General features: G+C 49.0%; 2 protein-coding genes across 10 annotated transcripts in view; one reads left to right on the top strand and one right to left on the bottom strand.

The window, feature by feature from the left end:
• LOC105290660 (chymotrypsin-like elastase family member 3B) overlaps positions 1–3,092 on the bottom strand; it is a 13,513-nt gene extending 10,421 nt beyond the window's left edge. Inside the window, exons 1-2 of the mRNA XM_011358024.2 lie at positions 2,107–3,092; positions 741–986 (exon numbers count right to left, since the gene is read on the bottom strand). The gene's annotated coding sequence lies outside the window, so the exon portion shown is untranslated. The remainder of the gene's footprint in view (positions 1–740; positions 987–2,106) is intronic.
• Positions 3,093–6,657: 3,565 nt separating this feature from the next.
• The window catches only part of LOC105290431, a 13,265-nt gene continuing 11,777 nt past the window's right edge, over positions 6,658–8,145 (top strand). For 2 of the 9 annotated variants that reach the window (XM_023529416.1, XM_023529415.1), the window contains exon 1: positions 6,658–7,168. The gene's annotated coding sequence lies outside the window, so the exon portion shown is untranslated. Of the gene's footprint in view, positions 7,245–8,145 lie in introns of all 9 variants that reach the window. The other 7 variants (XM_023529413.1, XM_023529414.1, XM_023529418.1 and 4 more) reach the window with 7 other exon arrangements.

The raw sequence follows: 8,145 nt of genomic DNA, 5'->3' as shown, positions 1-8,145 counted from the left end.
AGCATTGGGGTGGCAGTTCTGAAGAGCAGCATTCGAAAGGATATTAACAGATGTTTCATAATGAATGGACCCTCTCGAATGGAGCCCCAAAAGGCAAGATTTTTCATCTGCTTTTGTTCATGGCTGTGGCCTCAGCTCTCAGGACGGAAACCAACTGGCACTCAATAAAGAATCAAAAGTCAAACGGGATTGGAAAACATGAGATTAAGTGAAGTTCTTTCCTGCAGGACTTCTCAGGTGCCAATGTTCCTTGTGAATCACACACGATGATCTTAAGTCCAGGACTCTCTGATACCTAATTGCTCTGAAGTTCCCCACTACCAGCCCCAACCCCCTTGGATGGGACAGCCCAGCCTCAAGGATGGGTAAGGAGGCCCATGATCAAGCAAATGCCCCATCTGTCCTGTAATGGCACTGAGAAGTCACTGAAGAGACCCAGGGCTTGGACCACATGAAGCCGGCTGTTCTCCCAAGAAAGCCACTGCCTCAGCCAGGACCCAAGGAGATTGTTGAGCAAGGACACTGGGGAGGGATGGAGAGCAGGGACAGCCTTCTTCCCAAAGCCAATGCTCTACCTTCTCGGGCCTGAGCGGGAGTGGGGTGGGAGGGAATCCCCCACTTCCGCCAGGCTCTCTGGGAAATGGTGACAAAGGAGGTGTGATCCGCCCCCCTTTCCTCTGCTCTCATTCCACTGCCCTCCTGGCAAGTACACATTCAACAAATATTTGTCCAACACCTACTGGATTCCAGGCATTGTCCTGGTCAGCAGGGATCCTTCTGAGATGACAGACGACAAAGTCTTCCTGAGCTCACAGCCAGCAGGGGGAGTGTCACAGCAGGAATTCCGTGTCGGTCTGCTGGATACTCTCCATCTGCTCTCCACTGGTCTCCACCGAGCTCCACCCTAACCGCTGGCTGACCTGATAGCATCAGTAGGGTCCTTTGTCCTTGGCTTGATTCAGTCAATGGAAGGTGCCAGCAGGAGACTGGAGGACAGGAAGGGAGAGCAATTATAGTATCTATTCCCCAGGCCCCTTCCTGCCAGGCCTCAGGATGCAATGGCTGCATGCCTCCACCAGAGGCCCTGGCTCTATTAACTGCCTCCTCCCTCTGCCCCTTCAGGCCTCGGAGTGGTATGAGCTCCCTATTGTTTCTAGCCATGGGATGCTTCGCTATTCCTTGTTAGTTTATCCAAACCCATCTCCACTTTTATTAAATATTCCCCAATTACCCCTTGGGGTTGACATCTGTTCCCCTCCCGGACCTTGACTGATGACTCATGTTTGGATGAATCTAACAGAGACCCCAAATAACAATGTATAAAATAAGGTAGAAATTTATTCCCTTCCCCTCTAACTTCAAAGTCCACGCTGGCATTGCAGCTTTGCTCTGGGAAGTCCGTCCCTAGGGTGTTCTCTCACCCTCAGGCCAAGTGTTATGGGTTCAGTCGTGTTTCCCCACCATAGGACTCCAATGCTGAAGTCCTAACCCCCAGCACCTCAGAATGTGACCTTATTTGGACATAGGGCCACTGGAGAAGTAATTAGTTAAGATGAGGTCACTAAGGGTGGACCCTAATCCCATGTGATCAGTGTCCTTCTAAAAAAGGGAAATTTGGACACAGAGAAACACACATAGAGAGAAGGTGGCCATGGGTGAGCCAAGGAGAGAGAGAGAGGCCTGGAACAGTCTCCCTCAGCCATTAGAAGGAACCATCCTTGCTGAAACCTAGATTTCAGACTTCTAGCCTCTGGAACTGTGAAACAATGTATTTCTCTTGCTGGCACGACCTAGTTTGTGGCCCTAGGAAACGATGGCTCCTACACCCCACCCACATTCCAGACAGAAAGAGAAAGAGCAAGCATGTGTTTTATCTGTAAGCACCCAACCTGGAATTTGCACTGACCTCTTCTGAGAATGGTCAGAAATCAACTTGGAGCCTCCTCTGGCTGCTGGGGAGCCCGGAAACTCCCTGGCAGGAGAGAAACTGCTCTTACTACTGAAGAAGGGAGAGCAGATATTGGGGCTCCGGCACCAAATGCCACAGATGTTTTCAGATGTAAGCAGTAGGAAACCCTGGCTCAGGTAAACAATTAGGAAATTTACCATCTCAGGGGACTTGACTTCAAGTCCAGAGGCAGGGAAAGCACAGGCATGGTACACCAAGGTTCAGGTTCTGTTCTCTGCCATTCCATGGCTCTACTCTGCACAAGCTGCTGGCTTCCTCCTTCGGCTGGAAGTCAGATGGCTGCTGGGGTCAGTTGGGGTCAAACCAGAAAACAGAAATCTCAAGTATTTGAAATGGAGGGACCGGGTTGCCCGGGTGAAGTAAGAGCTGAGATTAGCCACAGCTGCCTCCAGGAAGGAGGAACAAGATGCTGTTAGCTGGAGCCCAGAAGCTAGGCTCACCCTGCAGAAGCTGGGCCCAGGCCGGGTCTGCTAGGTGGGAGCCATGGAGGAGGAGGTATAGGGAGAAAAATACCCTGGATTCTCTCTTCTTACTTTCCTCCAATCTCCCATCGGTGTCTCTCATTGGCTGAACCCAACTAGAAAACAGCTGTCACTGGTTTCTTGAAAATCCAGCCTGCGAGAATCAGTCCCCTTACCCCCCTGTCCAACCAGGATACAGTGAAGAATAAACCTCAGGCTGGAGCTTCTGTGGGAGAGAGGGGAGAGATAGGACTGGAGACCTTGGCATGGCAGCACCTCAGCAACAGAGAGAGAATGACACTATCCAACACATGTTTTCAAACTATATCTCTGACTGCTAAATGGAAAATAGTTTAAAAAGAAGCAAGAGTACCACCTGGGAAACTAGCCAAGAGGCTACAGAGGTTGTCCAGGTAACCAGGATGAGGACAGGACAAGGGAGGTGCTCAAGAAAGACAAAGTCTGGAACTGATAAGAGGAACCACACAGGACATGCACAAATGAGCCAAGATGACCTAGTTCTCTGTCCCAGATACAGAGCCATCACACAGGGGCTTGCACACAGCAAGCGTTCAGTTCATGTGGTGTGCATACACAGCCACTGTGTGCACACGCACAACTCACTCAGAAGTGCTCTACCCACCATGGCTCGTCTTCAGCCAGCCACCGACCTGCCCTTCGCACGGAATCCGCCCCTGGAGAGTGAGTGTCTATTCCTGGAAGGCTTTCAGTCACGAGAAGCCTACAACTCCATTTAAAGAGATGTAAATGGTTCAGGTTTTCTCGCCCAACCAGAAGGTAGGGGTGGGACGGTTGTCTACTGGTTAACTCAGAGGTGTAGTGATGCCACCACAGACCCAGGCTCTTGCCGTCTGTGCTCTGCCAGCCTCAGCTGGCCTCTCCTCTTGGGCTGCCTCCTTCATTGTCCTAAGAGCAGGCCTGGAGGCAAGGATTCGAGTACAGGTAAGCTATTTGGGAGGTGATCCCGAGAAGCGTGTGTTGGGAAGCAGGGAAGTAAAATGTCAAAGGAAAGGAAGCCAAGACAGGGTGCGTGAGTGGACAACTAGGGCCCAATCCCGCTAGAAAACCCTGGCAGCTGACTCCTCGGAGTTGTCTCACACACATTCCTGGAGAATGCCTCGCGAGCATGGGACAGGGTTACTCACGCGCACAGCTCTATCATGCCTGGGGCAGGGTATGCGAACACATGCTCAGAATTTGCACCTCGGCTCCCCCGTGTACATGCACCTCTACACACACCAGAGCACACACCTCCTCCCCAATAAAACAGACATCTCTGTCTTAGTCTGCTTGGGATGCTGTAACAAAATACCATAGATTCAGTGGCTTAAACAACAGACATTTATTTCTCAAGGTTCTGGAGGCTGGGAAGTCCAAGATCAAGGTGCAGGCAGATCCAGTGTCCTGGTTTGCAGATGGTCATCTTCTCATTGTAGCTTCACATGGCAGAGGACAGGGAGCAAGGAAACATGCTCTAACCTCGTGACCTCATTAGCTCTCAAAGGCCCCACCCACGAATATCATCGCATTGATGGTTAGGATTTCGACATATGAATTTGGGGTGACACAAACATTCCGTCCATAACAATGTCTCTCACGGCTTCTGACTCTGGCCTTTGGCTTGACCTGGCAAAGGCAAGGGCATTGAACATTTCTGACAAGAACTCCACCATTATGAGCCCCTTAAGTGGATTTGCTGGCAAAAGTTGCAGCTCAGGCGGAGTGCAGTGAGGGAACCGGAACAGCCCGTTCCTGGAGATACAGTGGGATCCTCTGCCCCAGGATGTAATCTCTAAAATTACCAGCAGGGGGTGTCCGAGAGCCATGACTGTCTCAAGGGATTTTTTCTGTTGTTTTTTTCTTTTCTTTTTTCTTTCTTTTTTTTTTTTTCTAGAAGGTTGCTTGGTTTATGTAAGGGTTGATTTGTCTCTGGGTGTATTTGAAGAGGAGGACAGGTCTCAGCGGTTCCTCATGGAAATTTAGCTGAGTGCGATGGATGCACTCACCATCAATTCTAGGCATTGCATCACCCAGGCCCAATGCCCTGGCACAGCATTTATGTTCAGTTCATGGTAGATGAATGATGAATAAATGAATGGATAGATTAATAAATGAATGGCTAGATGACTATATGGAGGACTGGAGGAATAGAGAGAAGATGATCCAAGAAAAAAAGGTAAGACGAGAAAATTAGGAAAAAGGATGGACAGCAGACAGATCAGGGGAGAATCAGGGAAAAGAGAGAGAAATGCCAGGAAGGAGTGTGGTAAGGAGGAGTCAAGAGGTAGTGACTGAAGGGGTGCAGCGCTAAATCTTCCAGCCTCAGTGCCTTGGCCCTAAGTGTCTCTTCTCCGAATTGCCTCCCACTGCTGTCCACTGCAATGTTCCCCTTCTCTCCAGACCAATCGAACCTGGCACCTTCTTCAGGAAGGCCTCCCTGAACCCACAGTTAGGATCAGTTCCTCTTGCCTTTATGCTCCCTCTGCTCTGGAGGATGCTACTGGGACCCCCTCTGATCTAGTTAAAATATGGGCAGTGGAGTCAGACAGATTCAGGTTTGGTTTGAATTCAAGCTCAACCATCATTGTGTGACCTTGGCCAAGATTCCTGACCTCTCTGCACCTTGGTTTGCTCAGCTGGGGTAATACCAGTTGCTGCCTCACAGGGTTTTTGTGAATAGATAGATAGAACGCTTAGCACAGGACTTGGCCCAACAAAGGGTGACAATTATTGCTCTAGCATTCTAGAAAGTCCCAGCCTCAAATGGTCTGTCCCATCATTGATTTGAGTTCAGAAAATATTGTCATCAAAATGAATATTTAATAACACTGATCAATGCATGTAAGCACCTTGGAAACACTCATCTTTGCTTGGTTCATTTTTTGACCTGTACAAGAATGTTTATTTCAGTGCTGCTTGAAATAACAAAACATAATTGGAAACAACCTAAATGTATACTGACAAGAAAGTGAATGAACTGTAATATATTTGTAGAATGAGATAATAATGTAGAGTGAAAATGATTGGACTAGAGCTATGTGTATCGATATGGATAGATCTCAAAAGCATTTCATCGAGTAAAAAAGCAAGTTAGAGAATAATGCATTTAGTATAATGCCATAATACACATAGCATTTGAAAACATGCAAATCAATGATGGGCTGGATAGAAATGTGTAGGAATGGGATAAACATGAGAGAACAGGATGGTGGCACCTTCTAAGAAGGGAAGAAGTAGGGCTGGTGAGGGCTTTGGGTGGCTTCAGCTGTATCTGTAAGACTAACTTGTTTTTGAGTTTCTTGAGTGTGATATGAGACCTTCTCTACAACAACCTGCAGCATGAAATACAATGAAGAAACTGAGGCTCAGGCAGGCAAAGTAAAGGGCCCATGCTTACCCAGTCTCTGGGAGGCAGAGGTAGGAATTGAACCCAGGTCTCCTGATCCCAGCTGCCCTCCCTGCCAAGCTACTGAAATGCTAGCAGTGGTCTCAGGGACAAAGAAGGTCCTGAGCCGCTGGGGCAGAGGGCCTGGGGCAGAGCGTCTGAGCTCTGCCAGGCCGGACAAGGAAGATGGGCTCTGGCCCACTAGGCTCAGGGCTTAGCCCAAGCTTGGGCCCAGACCAACCCAGGCAAGTTTTCCCACCTTCCTGTCTGTTTCCTGACACTGTCCTGGTGGGGTCAGAAGTCCAGGCCAGAGCCAGGTCAGGGAGGGTCTCCATAGCAGGAAGTGGAGGCCTCCAAGTTTCCAAGTTGACTCTCTTCCTCTCCTGCAGCTTCCCTCACCTCCCACTCAAGCACAGGCATCCCAGGGGCACAGGCAGGGGGGTGGACTTCGAGCAAGCTCCAGTCTTGAGGAGACCCCAGGCTCCCCACCAAGGACCTCAACACAGATTCTAAACCCTTCAGGGCAGAGGTATTCCACCTGTTCCAGGATGTGGCCTGGCAGTCATTCATTTTTTCCTTCCTTCCTTCCTTCCTTTCTCCCTTCCTTCCTTCCTTCCTTCCTTCCTTCCTTCCTTCCTTCCTTCCTACCTCCCTCCCTCCCTTCCTTCCTTCCTTCCCTTCTTCCTTCCTTCCTCTTCTTCTAAGAACCCACTAAGTACCAGGCCCTGTGCCTGGCACTGAGGGACAGGAATGAGAGACAGCTCTTACCCTCCAGGGGCTCTGTGTCTGCTCAGGTCCTGAACTCACATTGTAAAGACTCACGGTGCCATTATGAGAACAATAGGCCTGGAACAGGCTTTAGAGACCATTCGGTCCCACCTTCTTCTTTTCCAGTGACTAACTGAGGACCAGGTCATTTGGCAAGCTAATAACACAACAAACTCATTTTTTTCATCTGTCAAATAATCAACAACCAGTATTTACAGAGAGTTTACAGCATGCTGAGGGATCAACTTTGTGGGGCAGGAATTCTTATTATCCAGGTAACAGATGAGGAATTTGAGGCTCAGATAAGGGAAATGACTCAGATGAGGAATTTGAGGCTTAGACAAGGTCTTAGAGCTGGTAGAACTAGTCAGAAGGAGGACCTCACTGCTAAATTCCTCTCTGGGAAGACAAAGGCTTTTACCTCACAATGTTATCGGAAGGATCCAGCCATCTAGAGCACATTTACGGGAAGAAAAAAATTGTCAGCAGCTGCTTCCATAGTGGGGGCACAGCAGGAGGAAAACACCTTCATATGGAAGGTGACCTTCACCTACTCCGCCCCAGGTGAGAGGCAAGGGAGCAACTTTTCAGGGTACAAAGAAGAACTGGAAATGTCCACTTTGGCATCAGCAGCCTGAAGGTAGGAGGCCTGGGGTGGGGGAGCCCAAGAACAGGGTGTCTGGGAGGAGGTGGGGTGAAGGGTCTCTCATGAGCTTCACGGTGGGAGGCCTGGGCCTGAGGAGAGGAGGCCAAAGGACATGAAGAACTGAGAGATTGCCATTTATTCCATGTTGAGCTGTTTTTGTCCTGTCCTGTGGTCACTCCTCTGTTACTCTGTGCCTCGGTAAAGTCTGTCACACACCATAGCTCCATGTCTGTGGTGGTTTGGGGTACAGATGAGGAAGGAGTAGTGGCCACAGTGCCGGGGATGGTGGGTGTATTTTGCTAAGAGAAGATGGCAGACAGTCACAGAAGGTAGAGGGGACTGAGAACTGGTTCAGAAGCAGGAATTCAGAGTGAGAGGTGACAAGAGGACATAACAGCATCTGGGGCTCCTCAAAAATAGTGCACTGGGAAGGCTCTGAACTTCTCACAGCACATGGAATAGAGGTCTGAGCTATTTTATTTGATTATTAAAGGAAGGGGTAACCCCAGAAGGCAAGAGGGCTTTGGGGAATACCTGTTTACATGATGAAAACTCTTAGCATATGTCTCTACTCAATAAATGCATTAAGCATTAAGCATTAATGCATTAAGCAATGCGCTCATGGCCCTAGAGGCAGTAGGTACAATGGTTAGCAGGCAGACCTGAGCCAGGTTACTTGGATTCATATCTTGGCCGAGTTCCTTCTGGTGAGTTACTTCGCCTCTGCCCTTCAGTTTCTTATCTGAAAAAATGGAAATGCTACTAACATCTACCTCATAAGGTTGCAACGAGGAATAAATGAGTGAATGCTCATGAAGCACTTAGCCCAGTTTAGTAGTCAGGGTTCTCCACAGAAACAGAATCAATAGGAAATAGATATAGATATTGATGTAGA

This window comes from Pteropus vampyrus, unplaced genomic scaffold, assembly GCF_000151845.1.
Source record: "Pteropus vampyrus isolate Shadow unplaced genomic scaffold, Pvam_2.0 Scaffold36, whole genome shotgun sequence".
NCBI lineage: Eukaryota > Metazoa > Chordata > Mammalia > Chiroptera > Pteropodidae > Pteropus > Pteropus vampyrus.
Note: the sequence above shows the minus strand (reverse complement) of the source record. Positions and strands in the feature narration are given on the sequence as shown.